This window comes from Triturus cristatus, chromosome 2_2 (assembly GCF_964204655.1).
Source record: "Triturus cristatus chromosome 2_2, aTriCri1.1, whole genome shotgun sequence".
Classification (NCBI taxonomy): Eukaryota; Metazoa; Chordata; class Amphibia; order Caudata; family Salamandridae; genus Triturus; species Triturus cristatus.
The window spans coordinates 55263981-55279917 of record NC_140582.1 but is presented as its reverse complement, the minus strand read 5'-3'; the positions used below and the strand labels follow the sequence as shown (position 1 = coordinate 55279917).

Genomic DNA, 15937 nt, shown 5'->3' with positions numbered 1-15937 from the left:
TCTCCCAATCTAAAAAGAAGCATCAGTACAATCATCATAGAGGCCAGTAGTTTCAGTGATCACAATCCGGTGATCATTAAAATGGAAGGTTTTGTTTTCTCACTCCAAAAGAGACCTGCCATTACGGAAAGAGTAGTGGACCAGGGCAGAAGAATTAAATGGGCCAAAATTGATGCGGACAGTTTTCACAAAAAACTATTACGCGAAGCCCCAGCAGCAATTGATAAATGTCTTGACCCCTGTGTAACCGGAGCTGAGGTGGTGAAGGCATTTGAAGAAATCGCACAGGTTGTAAATAACTCCTTACACACCCCAGGAGCTAAGAACAAAATGCCCCTAAACCCCCGCTGGTTTGATTCAAATTGTACAAAGGCGCTGAAAAACCTGAAAGACAGCCTTCATGCCCAACCAAGGGACAAAACGAAGGTGGCACGGAACAGAGCGGAATACAAAAAAGCTCTGAAGGTTCGAAAGCAAAGCATACAAAACCAGGCCTGGGAAGACTTAAGGGACGCCGCAGAAAGAAAAGATTCTATTGCCTTCTGGAAAGTGATCAACGCCCCCTTCTTCCAGGACCAAGGGGCCCCTAAAATCATGAATACCATTCTGCCGGAACAATGGCAGAAACACTTCCAGGGCTTATACAACCTTTCAAACAAGGAACCCCAGGAGGAGCTAGCGGAGGCCCATCAGCCCGTAAAGCTAAATTTCACCTTGAAGGAGGTCGAACTAGGAATAACCGGGCTCAGCAAAAATAAAGCTGCGGGCCCGGACGGAATCCCACCAGACCTATTCCTAAGTAGACCCGAACTATGGGCTCCGTTACTTATGAGGGTGCTAAACGAGGCAGGGGAGGTAGGCCTCCCCCAGTCCTGGTCAACGGCGACCATAGTCCCCATCTATAAAAAAGGCAACCGTGATGACCCTCAATGCTATCGACCTATTTCCCTCATTGACGTGTCAGCCAAGGTCCTGGGGCGAGTCATCCTATCGAGATTGCAAGATTGGGCAGAGGAGCAACAAATCCTCTCAGAAATCCAATACGGCTTCAGGAAAGGCAGATCTACCACCGATCAATGCCTAAATCTATACCTCCTGATTGCAAAATATACCATCGCCGGGAGGGGGTCAATACACATGGGGTTTATGGACCTTTCAGCGGCCTTTGATCGCGTAAATAGGAGAAAGCTTTGGGCTATGCTAAAGGAGCTAGGTGTGGACCAATCCCTAGTCGACACTCTACAAAACCTACACCGGAACACCTTTGCAAGTGTAAGGTACAGTCAGGAAGGCAAAAAGACCGATCCCTTCACCTGCAATAGTGGAGTCAGACATGGATGCATCCTTGCGCCCTTCCTTTTCTCTATTTACATTAACGCATTGGAAAAGGACCTCCTCAAGCTCAAAGTTGACTCACCCCAAATTGGTCATCGAGCAGTGCCCGTACTACTCTACGCCGATGACGCGGTCCTGCTCTCTAGAACACCTTTGGGACTGCAAAAATTAATTGACGGGTTTGTCAAATTTATGGAGAAACTGGACCTGGCAACAAACCTGGAAAAGTCCTACATTATGTCATCGGGGAAACCCACAAAAGGAACTTTCACCTACAACATCGGGTCACACAAAATAGATCAGGTCAAGTCTTTTACGTATTTGGGGGTGTTATTTGATCACGCCTTATCGTTCAAACCCCTGATTGAGAAGCATTCTACTAAACTGGCAGCTGCAGTTGGGGCAATCATGGGGTATGGGCAAAGATTAGGGAAATGGTCCCCCGAACAAATTCTGACCTTATACAGATCCATCTGTTCTACGAAAGTAAGCTATGGGGCAGAAGTGTGGGGCTTTCTGGGCAAAAAAGCACAGCCGCTCCAGACTGAAGAAAACAAATTCTTACGAAGAATATTAAAAGTCCCACAGAGTGTTTCGGCCCACATTATACACGAAGAGGTAGGAGAACCCTTTTTAGAGGATAAAATCAAATCCAAACCCCTCCTGGCATGGGTGAAAGTATGGACCAACCCGGAGGCGGCCCTTACGAGACAAATTATCGAGGACTGCCTCAAAAGAGACAAAGGCCACGTAATCCCCTGGCTGAAATTTGTTAAGAAGTCGCTAACAGAGATTGGCTGCTCTCAATACTTCTCAGCCCCACACTCTCTGCCCCGGGAGAGCAAGACCCTGGTTAAAAAACTTTTTTTCACACATTTGAAGACAACAAGGGCTGAAAAGGAGAAGCATAAAGCCACTAATCACTTGTACAACGACCTCACTGTGAAGCAAGGGATGGAACCCTATCTGAGGGTCATGTACAATGTGCAGGATCGCTACCTCATGACCCGCTTCAGATTTAACATGTTACACCATATCCTTGCAGTGCCATCTGGGTTCACCCACACAGTGGAGGAGAAGGGTACCTGCGGCTGCGATCTTAGATCTCCGCAGGATACCCTTCATTTTGTTTTACTGTGTCCTTTCTATACAATGCCTAGACGCAAGTTCCTGGTGGGAATCCTGAAAGAGCTAAAATTTAAACATGCAAAATTGGCGCTGAGATTCTTACAGGAAGCGGAGGACGCTTACACCCTATTTTGCACGATAAACTTTATTCGAATTGCAACAAGACTGAGGAACACCAGAGACATTGGCCCCTAAACGTGATTTGAACATTCAAAACTCTACAAATCACCTGGCCCTCTACCTGAGTACAGAAATTTTAATATTTATATCTTTTAAACTGAATATCACTTGCTGTGTTTTTAATTTGCGCATATTTATATTGTATTTGTGCTTTTATGGTGTCTTTTTAAGAACCGAATAAAGATTATAAATTGAAATTGAAATTGAGTGCTAATTTTACCAAATGCCTATTCTAAGGCATTGACCACTAGTGTCGTGTTCCCATCAAAACAGTTATTCTAAAAATTCATTAGAATTATATCGGAGTTCATATTCTCCTCACATATCAAGACAAGAAAATAAGGTGAGGTATCTAGAAATGTTACAATGTTAATGTTAATAGTATTAGCTAAAACGGTCAGGATGCCACCTCTTGCTTGACCTGGACTAACTGGTAATTCTGGGGTTGGTTAGGTGCGGTAGCTGTCTAGGATGACTATGCCCACCTATCACGTCTCCTGGAGGCATAGTATATCGTATTTATTTTCTTCCCTAAACCAATCTGAATTATCTTTTTTATTCTTAAATCCTGCTATGTTCCAGGTACCTACCCTTAGATTATCAACCCGCCTTCCTCTTTTCTCACTATCCATGATTGGCCCTACCTTACGCTCACTATTGTCCATCCCAGATTAGCCTTTGAGGTCAGTCAGTCCCAGTCCTCCAAGTTCGTCAATGGAGTATATCTATTGCTAAGGAGAATCTCACCACTTCTCATCTGTACATTTGCAAGAAGGAATGACTTTGGAATCTAGCTAGGCCCCCCCATCTTCACAGCAGGATGGGGTTTGTAAAAGTGGGATAGAGGTAGGGTAAAGAGCTGGGAACTTAGTGATGGTACAAATGGAAGTTGATTTAACATGTGCCCCACTAAGACAGGGCTACGTAGGTTCACTACAATGCAATCCCTCATTATGTTCTTTGGGGCAGAGCCCACCCATAGGACTCTTCTTGCCATTAAGACATGCCTATGTAACTGCGGTACCCCTGGTGTGAAAAAGCGAGCCAGTGTAACACCTTGGCCATGAGTTGTTCCGTTGCCTCAACCTGACAGTGTCTCAACTCTGGGACATTTACCAGCACAAGCTTCTGGTGGAAAATCTAGTGTCTGGGGCCTTTGATGTCTCCCTCCGTTTACTCCTCTGCTTAGTTCACTGGTACTCATTGGGATTTCAGCCTTCATTGGGGTTTAGCCTTCTCTCATCAGAGGGGGTGAGAGATGCTTGATAGGACACAAAATGTATTCACCTTGGGATTAAGATCTTGCCCTGGTTCATGGTGAGCTATTGGCGGAACAGGGACGTTCCTCCCACAGATGCGATCAGTTGTATCCCTCCCTTGATTATGCTTTCTTTGTGGGATATTCTCCGAGGTCCTCTGGGGATTAATTAGGTTTAGACCATTAGTTCTCGCACCCCGCCTGTCTAAATCACTGAGATCAGTTAGTGGAGTGAAGGAGCTGGATAAAGGGTTTGAAGAGCTGGGAGAAATATTATCAGTACTGCTCTTAGTGGGACAACTATTATTACATATTTGTGTGAGGCGTTGATCAATGAGGTCCAATCTATGCAGAAATCGCTGTAATTGTGACTCATGAAAACATTCCAGTCTATGACAAAGAGCGTCCATTTTCTGCATGGTTTATTCAGTTCTAGCCACCTTCCTCGCCTTTTTAGCTTTAGGTGAAGAAATTTGCTTTGATCCCCCCTTTTCCTCTTTGGAGCGAGCTCCTTTGAGTTGCTAGGGAGGCCTGCAGGCGACACAGCATGAGCAGTGTGGATGTCTGTCAAGCTTAAGGGCGATCTTCCCCTGGCCCTTCGGACCTAGTGCAACCAGATACAGGTTGACCAACAATCAAAGTCTGGCAAGTTTTTACCTCCCCAAGAGACAGTTTGCATTCCGTAAACTAAATCTCTTTATTCAGGACACTTACTGCCCTCACGAGAAAGGAATCAAGGGTATTCATAATTTCCCCCTCTAACCAGGTCACTTGTCCTTATTCTTCCTCATTTTTCTTGTCTGTGGCATTTGCCCTCGATGGACGTTAGGGGGGTAGCCCTGCCCAGCCCAGCCTATCCTGGGCTATGACAGGCAGGCAGCAGTTGCAGGGACAGGTGGGGAAAGTCGTCCCCCAGCAGTGCAGGAGTCTCAGCGTGGCTCCCCCCCTCCTCCTGGAAAGCTGTAGCTGTTACACATGCTGCGGGATAGCTTCACACTAATGAATGCTTCAGGCAGGCAGCATTTAAGGAGCTGGTGGGGAATGTAGTCTCCCAGCAGCGTGGGAGTCTCAGCACTGCTCTCCCCCTCCTCCAGGAATGCTGGAGCAGCTACTCACTAATGGTCCACTGCTCTGTATCCACTAAAGTCCCCCCCACCCCCAAAGGGAGACACTTGGACTGCTTGACAACTTTACTACTGAGAGTCATGTGCAGAAGGGTTACTTGGCAAGGTTGCTCAGATGCTTAGAATCCATTGTAGGTTGAGCCCCGGGGCATCAGGAATAAAATGACCAATACCCATGGTTGGGCACAGTGACCTTTGCTTGCCCCATGGCCTTCTAAAAGTGGTTGTGACCGTTTTTTTTAATTCAGTCTTTTCGTTTTCAGTGAAAAACTTTAATGTTACTGAGCAGACATTATTTATTATTCAGAAATATCTCTTACAAACAGCATGACCCAGATATGCTATGAATCAAATTTGATTTTTAATTTTGCAAGCGGTGAGCTCCAGGGGCCCTCTTCTGTAAAGGGTGCACTTTCTCTGTTACATAGAATACTCTGCCCCCTAAGGGGAGCCTCAAACTCGCAGTGCCCTGGGGGCAGCGCATTCAGGTGAAAAATGGAGCGTCTTTGAAACAGCCTTTCCATGTTTCACTGTGCAGACAGCTTCTTTGCCTCTGCGCCCATGTCTATAATATGGCTAGGCACCAAGCACATGAGGGAACGCCCTCTGAAGATAGCACTAGTGCTTTATGTGCGCCAGCGCTATCGGCATTACAGATGGGGTCACACAAACATCTGTGGACCCTTCTGAAATACCAACGTGCCCAAGGGGCATGCAAAGCAGGAGTGTCATCATGTTGAGCTGCTTGGGCGCTTCCATAATACGGCCCCAGGAGAATAAGTGTAGATGGTCACACTTCAATCTGTAGATGTATTGTATTGTAATTGCATTTATATAGCACTTACTACCCCTGACGAGGAGTCGAAGCGCTTTTTCGGTGAGTAGCACGCTACTCCAGAACCCATAAAGGATTAGTGTTGAATTAGTATAGTGAAATATGAAAGTAATTTGAGTGGTGGATAGGTTAGTCAGTTATTTGGATTCAGAAGGATAGCGGCAGGATAGAAGAGGGAACAAAGTTTTGTATTTATATAGTGCTTGTTACCCGTGAATTTGCTGACATCCAAACCTGGGTAGATTAGCAGCTAACTTTAACTCATTCCATTTGGATAGATTTTTCTCTCTGTTGAAATGATGAACTTCATACTGTTCGGAAATGGCAGCGTCCAGGAGTGACATCGAGCAGTGATTCTTTCTCCAAGTTCGTGACAAATCTTTTGACCTAGGCATGACTGCCATGTTGCCACAAAGTTGAAGGGGAATCCCCTTCTTTACTTATTGCCCCAGAAGCCAAAGTTTTTTTTTTGTTTGTTCGGAATGTGAATAAATGTGCATGGCGCACCAGCAAAATCCGTTCAAAAGAGGAAGTAAAAGGATCCAAATCGCTCCTTTTTCTTTCAATCAGATCACTATTTGTGAGGATATCTCAGCTCCACTGCCAATCAGAATAGGAGAGGTCTCACTGGAAAGGAGAGGTTCTTCTTTTTCTGGTGATACCCCTCCAAGGTGGATCCCTACTACGGGATCACTGCAGGTAGGTGATCCACTAGACACAAGGGATTGAGGAAGGTGGAGAGAGCTGCCCCAGAAGCTTGGCCAATTGCTCCCTTCAACAAAATGTCACTCCAATCTTTCAGACCCTGGGAGAACCGGCAAGGTGCAGAAAGCACACACTAGACCATGAGATTTAAATAAAAAAAGAAAATAATGGGTTTGGGCAGCCCACTCTGGCATCGGCACATGCTCCCACTTCCTAACAGCCCTAAAGAGTACACAAACTAGCAATACTGTGTTTATCAGTAGAAGTGTGGAACACAGATAGGAATTTTGTAGATCCCCCACAGATTCCAGAAGTTCCCTAACAGGAAAGTGAGGAAAATCAGACTTTAGCTAAAGTAAGAAATTCGCAGAGCATTCTGGGTAACAAACTGTTGTTGGAGCCATACAAGTCACACCACCCGTGGACCCGTTGCATGTCTATTTTTCAGAAATGTATGTTTTCGGTAGTCTTCCCTCGGCTGAGGCCAAACACACGCCCAAATACCGCAGTTACCTACATCACTAAACTAGATCAATTTTCAAGGTGAATTTTTTCCCAAATATTTTCTGTTGCTTTTAACAAAAGACATGTACTGATAACTAAAAGGCTCCAAGATCAGGCAGAGTCCATGTTAACATACTCAGTGCTGCAAAACAAGTCAAATTCCGGTGGACACATATCTAGAGAGACTCATTCATATTTGTGTTCAAATTTCTCAAAAGGACCCCAGGGATTACTTCCTCTTAAGCCTCATCGGCAGACAGTCCCCATGATCATCAAGCTCAACTTATTCTAGCTCCTCTTACATATTTTGCCAGGGGACGCATACTTTAATAAACATTTGATGGCAGCCAAGGGCCTTATAAATCAGTTTCTTCGCCTTCATACACAAATCCATATTGGATTCCCACATAACATGGAACAGTCATGCCTACCAAATGTCTAATTAGATTACGCCTGGCTTCGAAACGTCGACACTTTGCCCTAGTGGGCCTGTACCCTACTTCACCCCATCCCTACCTTTTTACAGAAGATTATATTCTGCACACCTTCAAGAACCAGAAAAGTACTTTCAAATCCATTAGAGACTGGCCCCATTGTTAAACTTGTGCCACTGTAAACTATGACCAGTTTACTAAGGACATTACTATGTGTAATTGATTGTTTTAACTACTCTCTGATTTCCCTCCCTATACATCTGTTCTATACTCACAAGCATAATCTTTTTTCCACACTCCCCATGGAGCACCCTCTTTTCTGTTTTGAGACGTTCCCTACAGTGATCTGTTATAATAACTGTGAGATTAAACAGTCACTATTGAAGCTATTTATGGTGCTTGTGTGTCTTTTTGAGGATATACTTAATTGAATTGAGAAACTACTGGGGTACACTTATGATGTAACTTGAGTTCTATGTCTATCATGTTCATCAATGTTGACTTAATGAATACCTTCCTAAGGCAATTAGTCTAAGACCATTGTTTTCTATACCATGCCTGGCTTCCAGCACAGCCACATTGCAGAAAAGGAGTGTCTATCTGTTCATTAATAAGCAGTGTACTGCATACTTGTGAAATTGCATGTTAAGTCATGGGAGCCTTTAAACTTCTGTATTCAAATAATGTGCCTTCTGTCATCTCCTGCTGCACATCTTTATAGCTGCACTGAATGCACCCGACTTATACATAACATAGATACTGGCTCCCAGCCACCTCATCTTGTTTCTATAATTCATGGAATGGTATCATGCGTTTTTCGTTCCGTATATCTACAACATTGGAGATACAAATAAACCCCACCTCCAGTGGCCGTCCACCCTATTTAAATCCCTCAATTCCTCTGTCTCCCATAGGGGGGAGTTCTACTGTCAGTTTATCTTCCCAAACTAGTGTCAGGGCCCCTCTTCTCTGCATTTTGACCACCTTAAGCGTCAAGGTTGTGAACCCAACAAGGCAGCCCCTACCATATACCAGCCTAATATACCTATTCGGATTCATTGCTCTTCTGTGTGCCATAAGTGAAGGCTGCTGCTGTGATTTAAATGCATATTTATTGACAACTAATAATTGGGTCTCCCAAAAGTGTAATCGAAAATTTAGAAGCACTTTAACCTCAATCCTCAGGCTTTCTAGGTAATGTTCAAATAAAGCTTTCCTAGCACTCTCGAATGAATTCAAGTAGGTACGTTGTTAATCATCGATCTCTTATTCTTAGCCAAACAGTATTATGTACTTTTCATTGCATCTGCCAACACAATTTTCGTCTATGCCCGAGGGTATAGCAATAGACTTCGTCATGGCTAATATATAATAATTTGATGGGTGACTTGACTTCAACAGCAAAGACGGCGGCTACACAAGACCTTCAAGCACACAGCTTCAACTAAAGCGCCTTGTTTGTTTAAGCCTCTGGGGGTCTCGCTGACGCATGTAATAATGCCCTTTATTAGGAAACCTGGCATCATCCTACAACTCAGGGCCCCAGACCTGGCCCCTGGAGGAAACAGTCCGTGCCTGGTGACCTTGAGATAACATCTTGAGTGAGGGAAGTCCGCCGTCCTACAGTGCTACGCGATTTCTACATTTCTGACCAGAGCAGCAAGTCAACTTCCGAAGGCGATTTGGTCGAAGAGCCAGTGTGAGCCACTAATCTGATTTCAAAAGGCAGGTTTCGTACTTTGAGTGTAGTTTGTGTGCGCGGCCATGGGTGCTTGGAGAGGAGGGCTCATAGACTGAGCATTGGGACGTTATGGAATGAACGTTTGATTCATTGAACACTGATCATATGTTTCCCCTCAGGCTGCCTTTGGAGCTGTCTACCAGCAGCCCGGCTAGCTGAAGAATTCAACCCCAGGGTCTAAAGGCTGCTACAGCCGAAGGCGATAGCCCTTGGGTAATTACAGTTCCTTAGGTAAACTCTTGTGCTAAAGATTGCCTGATTACAAACGGATCAGGATCTAGAAAGATGTGTAGAATTGAGTCCTTTACCTCGAGGTGAGGTATGTGCTGTGTACGGTAAATACCTCCTTTTCCACTTTGTCACTCGAAAACGAGGCATAACGGGGGAATCAGTATTTATTATACCGAATTTGGCTTATTCTGCCATGTGTATTTGGGGTTTTTTTCTTCTAAAAAATAAATGATGGCAAGTTTCATCTTTAAAATCTGGTATGGGAAAGCAGCAAGATACGATAATTAAGGCACAGTTCAGAGGCCTGGAAGTTACCCATCCATATAATGGCCAGGGGCTTATCAGTACTAATTAGTACTGGTTCCTTTCTTCTCTCTCTGTCACCCTTTCAGCAATAGCGCCAAGACACTCTTAGGAGTAACAGTTGCGCTATGTAAATAATCGCAAAAGCAAAAGCATTTCAAATTGCCTGTTCCAAGGCATCGACCACTAGTGACATGTCCCCATCAAAACGGTTTTTATAAAAAATCATTAAAATTACTTCGGAGTTCACATTCCCTTCATATATCAAGACATGAAAATAAGGTGAGGTATCTAAAAATGTCACAAAGGTGATGTTAATAGTATTAGTTAAAAGGGTCAGGATGCCACTTCTTGCTCGACCTGAGCCAGCTGGCAATGCCGGGGTTGGGTAGGAGCCGTAGTTGTCTAGGATGACTAAGCCCGCCTCCCAGGTCTCCTGGAGGCATAGTACATGGTATTTGTTTACCTCCCTCAGCTACTATGAATTATCTTTCTTGGCTTGAATCTTGCCAGGTAGCTAACCTTAGAGTATCAGCCGCCTTCCTCTTTTCTCACTATGCATCATTGGCCCCACCTTATGCTCACTATTGTCCTTCGTAGCCTTTGAGGTGAGTGAATCCCAGTCGTACAAGCTCGCCAATGGAGTATATATATATATATATATATATATTGCTAAGGGGGGGTCTCACCACTTCTCATCTGTGCATTTCTTTGCAAGTAGGAATGACTTGGGAATCTAGCTATGCCCTCTGTCCTCACAGCAGGATGGGATTTGTAAATGTGGGATAGAGGTTGGGCAAAAATCTGGGAACTTGGTGATGGTACAAATGGAAGTTGATTTAACATGTGCCCCACAAAGACAGGGGGCTATGTAGGTTCACCACAATACAATCCCTCATGTTTTTTGTCTATGTTCCTTGGGTTCTTGCCATTAAGATATGTCTATGTCTCTGTGGTACCCCTCGTGTGAACTTAGCGAGCCAGTGTTACGCCTTCGCCATGAGTTGTTCCATTGCCTCAACCTGACTGTATCAACTCTGGAACATTTACCAGCACAAGAACGTATAGGCATGCTTCTGGTGGCAAATATAGTGTCTGGGTCTTTGATGTCTCCCCCCATTTACTTCTTTAATTAGTTCTCTTGTACTCATTGGGGTTTAAACCTTCACTAGGGTTTTAGCCCTCTCTCATCGGAGAGGGTGAGAGACGTTTGATAGGATACAAGATTCATTCACCATGGGAGTAAGATCTTTCCCTCGCCAAGGAGTAAGATCTTGCCCTGGATCAGTGTGACCTATCGGCAGAACAGGGGCGTCCCTCCCACAGTCCGGATTAGTTGTATCCCTCCCTTGCTTATGTTCTCTTTGTGAGATGTTCTCTGAGCTCCTGTGGGGATTAATTAGGTTTAGACCATTAGTTCTCGCACCCGGCCTGTCTAAGTCACTGAGATTAGTTAGTGGAGTGAAGGAGCTGGATAAAGGGTGTAAAGTGCTTGGACTAATAATATCAGTACTGCTCTTAGTGGGACAACTATTATGTATTTTTGTGAGGCGTTGATCAATGAGGTCCAATCTATGCAGAAATCGCTGTAATTGTGTCTCATGAAAACGTTCCAGTCTATGACAAAGAGCGTCCATTTTCTGCATGATTTACTCAGTTCTAGCCACCTTCCTCGGCTTTTTAGCTTTAGGTGCAGAAATTTGCTTTGATCCCCCCTTTTCCTCTCTGGAGCGAGCTCCTCTGAGTTGTTAGCGCTGCATGCAGGCGACACAGCATGAGATGTGTGGATGTCTGTCGAGCTTAAGGGCGCGAATTATAAATACAAGATGTCAGACCTCTACAATTATAAGGTTATGACACACTCTTCACGCTTGAGACCCTTTCTATCCTTCACTGTTCAACAGCAAAGACGGCGGCTACACAAGACCTTCAAGCACACAGCTTCAACTAAAGCGCCTTGTTTGTTTAAGCCTCTGGGGGTCTTGCTGACGCATGTAATAATGCCCTTTATTAGGAAACCTGGCATCATCCTACAACTCAGGGCCCCAGACCTGGCCCCTGGAGGAAACAGTCCGTGCCTGGTGACCTTGAGATAACATCTTGAGTGAGGGAAGTCCACCGTCCTACAGTGCGACGCGATTTCTACATTTGAGACCAGAGCAGCAAGTCAACTTCCGAAGGCGATTTGGTCGAAGAGCCATTATGAGCGACTAATTTGATTTCAAAAGGCAGGTTTCGTACTTTGAGTGTATTTTGTGTGCGCGGCCGTGGGTGCTTGGAGAGGGGGCTCATAGACTGAGGCTTGGGACGTTATGGAATGAACGTTTGATTCATTGAACACTGATCATAGGTTTCCCCTCAGTCTGCCTTTGGAGCTGTCTTCCAGCAGCCCGGCTAGCTGAAGAATTCAACCCCAGGGTCTAAAGGCTGCTAAAGCCGAAGGCGAGAGCCCTTGGGTAATTACAGTTCCTTAGGTAAACTCTTGTGCTAAAGATTGCCTGATAACAAACGGATCAGAATCTAGAAAGATGAGTAGAATTGAGTCCTTTACCTCGAGGTGAGGTATGTGCTGTGTACGGTAATTACCTCCTTTTCCACGTTGTCACTCGAGAACGAGGCATAACGGGAGAATCAGTATTTATTATACCGAATTTGGCTTATTTTTCCATGTGTCTTGGTTTTTTGTCCTAAAAAATAAATGATGGCAAGTTTCACCTTTAAAATCTGGGATGGGGAAGCAGCAAGGTACGATAATTAAGGCACCGTTCAGAGTCCCTTTCGCTGGGCAAACTCCTGTGCGTACAGGGAACATGTGTAACCCTTAACTCAACATCAGGCCCTCGGTTTTTAGAGGACCGGAAGAGGCCTTTGTGGCGCCTGCAGTAAGGAGTCCACGTGTATGAATGTTACGGTGAAGACTGGAGCGCTGTGTCTGTGGTAGTTGACTGCTTGTCATGGTTTTGCATCTGTCTGGCAGAAGACATCGCGAGTGGGAGGGATATTGCATGTTTTTTTTCACAAAATGCTCCATTTTTCAGTTGGTATGCGCATGTGCAGACGGTCTGATGAGGGCAACAATGGTGCCGTGTGACGCTGTCACTCGTGAGGGGAGAGTGCAAGGCGTTCAGATCAGGTTAAGTGGCTTTGACTTATTGCTGAGTGAACCCTGTCTGACCCTGTAGGGTCACTTCACCTCTTGGGACTTCACCTTTTGTGCCTGTTTTGTGAGTGGTTTCAGTTTGAAGGTGTCTTTGATGACATTGAGCTGCTGTGACAAGAGGAGTTGTGTGTTTTTTTCTTTCAATCTAGTATAAAAAAAGGCTGTGCTTGAGCTAGGTCAAGTCAAAAGCTGGCCATGCATTCCATTACCAGTGCATTTATATAATTAAGCAAGCTTTTGTATAATGTGTAGAAAAATAATCCACAATTGTGTACACTGACATGGTGCTTTTGTCTTTAAAATTATTTTTATATGACCTGTTAAAGTGCATTTTCCTGGATTATGCTAACTAGGCCTCAGGTAGGCCTTAACGCCATCTTTTTCAGAATGAATGTCTCATTGTTTGGGCTCTTGTTTATTTTTTCTGCATCACGCAGTCACGCAAGTCATGTTTGTTTATTCCCGATAGATACTGTTCTCGAAGAAGAGACTCTAGCGTGGGCTCAGTATTGTATTGTGTCTCCATGGACTTATTTTCCATACGCAGTATTGCATTCATTCACAGTGCTTCACTGTTTCTTACGTAACACCTTTGTTCTGACACCTTTGTGACACTAGGTGATAGGGGCTGAATCAAAACTCACACAGTGGGATAGTGCTTGAGTGGTAAGGTTGTATGATGTTTCTAAAGTCTTTATTCTAATTCGTTGAAACTGTATTTCATTTGCTCCCACCACGATGATTCTGCACTTTCCATTCTTGTATTTTGGTACATTTCCTATATAAACTCCTGTTTATGGGCGTGGGTTAATCTCCTGAGATCTTCCATGATTCTTTTCCTGTGCTAGTAGGGATGCTGTTTTATTCTTTAGGGCAATTGATTTCCATGTAACCCATCAGTTTCTGCATTCAATTATTCTGTATTGTACCTTTTACATTTTGTGATAACATGTCATAATATTTGCTAGTTCCATCCTAGAACTCACTTCTTGGGTCAAGCCCTTTCTTAATTGACAGTATTTTGATATACTGATTTTTTGCCTTATCTTGAGACACAGTGCCTTAGGAAACTAACTTTAGCATCGTCCTAATCCACCCAACCCGTGGGCATGCCTTTGAGGTGTAATATTTTAGAAGATGAGTCTCGAATAAGTAGCTCAGGAGCTTCTGGTAGCTCAGCAGCACCGTCATCAATGTAGATTCCATAGGGGAAGCCAAGCCAAGTACATCAGAGTCTGTACATATTAAAAATGACAGCACGTCTCATTTCAAGATCCTTAGAGTGACAGCCAGCCAAACCAAAGGAAGCTTCTCATGACAACACTCAAACACATGCTGTGATTGCTTGAGGGTTATGCTCATTTGTATTTATTTGAAAGGTTTTTTATAGCGCTGGCTAGACCCAGGGGTATCAGTGCTTTACATGATCAGAAGCAGTACAAGACAAAAACAGCTGTTCATCGAATAAACACACACATGAAAAATAACATATTAAGTTAAAAAGGGGCAGAGTGAAAACACTATACATGAGTAGAGGCTGCCAAGAAGAATTTACACAGTAGCCAAAAAATGCAGGTACAGGTAACAAATTAGGTAAGGGGGGGGGACAAACATTTTGGACAGAATACAAGGTAAAACACAATTAGTTAAAAATGAGTGGGGGAGAACAAATTATGGCAGTGAAGAGAGTATCGACAGAGATATTATAGGAAGAGTTGGGTGGAATGGGTAGGAGACGGGGGTTGGGGAAAAGGGGGGAAGGTAAGAGAAAAGAGGGTGATATGTAACAGATGGGGGTGGAGAGAGGTGAGAGTCAGGAAGTAAAGCAAAATCAAAGTAGCAAAGTGTAATGTCAGAGGGGGGTCAAGGATCCCAGTAAGTGTTGAGAAGGTGATGTTTTAGGTTTTTTAAAGCTGAGGAAGGAGGGGTTACAGCGCAGGTCGCTAGGGAGAGCATTCCAGATGTTCGAGGCGTTCCCAGAAAAGGAGCGAGATTGGGTGTTTTTCTTTTTTAGCAGCGGGGGGACGAGGAGTGCATTAGTGCTTCTCGTTGTTATGGAGTTTGTAAGGTACAACAGTGTTTGTTGGTGTAGATCTTTATGCATAATGCATGCAGTTTTGTAGAAACATCTTCCTTCAATGGTTAGCCAATTAAGGGCTTTCAGGGCTGGGGAGATGTGGTCAAATTGCTTACAGTCAGCGATGAGCCTGGCAGCTAGGTTGAGCACAGATCTAAGGGGGACTAGGTGAACTTTGGGGTTCCGGTGAGGATAGCGTTACCATAGTCAATTTTCGAGAGGACAAGTGATTGGACAACCCATTTGAAGTCGTCAGATGGAATGAAGGGTTTGATTTTCTTGATGTCGGAGAGTGAAAAGGATTCCTTTAGCCGACTTTTTTGTGGTCATTTAGATTTAAGTTTTTATCAATAGTGAAACCAAGTGATTTCACCGAGTTTGATAAGGAGAGGGAACAATTGAGGGCATTAGGATCCGAGATCCAGCCTTGGATGGGGAGCCGGCTGTTTTTTGGAGAGACGAGAAGGATTTCAGTTTTTTGTGGGTTCAGTTTGAGATGGTTGGAGTGGAACCAGGAGTGGATCTTTCTCAAGGTATTAAGATGAAGTACATCAGAGTGGGATCTGATCTTATAGTAAAGCTGGGTGTCATCATCATTGAGGGGAAAGCACGGACCTCCACAGACTTCCAGAATTGTGTACAGTGCACTTATCAAGGTGGCACAGAGATCTCCATTGAGATTATTAATTTGGGAACTACGACGCTCCTCTCAAGACGGACATTACTCACACAGACTACGGTCATACGCTTTTGGAAAATACTTTCAACCTCACAAATGCCCTGACGAAGTTCAATTTGAACGAAACGCGTTGGCTGAGATTTTGGTTGGACAATTAAAATAAAGATTTTTTGCAAGTACATAAGACTGACCACGTGGTATCATGTACTAAAAAGAAAAATTGGTGGTGCACTGCTCCGAACT

At 44.3% G+C, this 15937-nt stretch overlaps 1 protein-coding gene across 2 annotated transcripts in view; it reads left to right on the top strand.

Annotated features, from left to right (window-relative positions):
- The first annotated feature begins 9053 nt into the window (after positions 1–9053).
- Positions 9054–15937, top strand: part of LOC146861821 (uncharacterized) — a 1143841-nt gene continuing 1136957 nt past the window's right edge. Inside the window, exon 1 of one of the 2 annotated variants that reach the window (XM_085643198.1) lies at positions 9054–9228. The gene's annotated coding sequence lies outside the window, so the exon portion shown is untranslated. Of the gene's footprint in view, positions 9229–11835; positions 12007–15937 lie in introns of those variants that run through there. The other variant, XM_085643199.1, reaches the window with a different exon arrangement.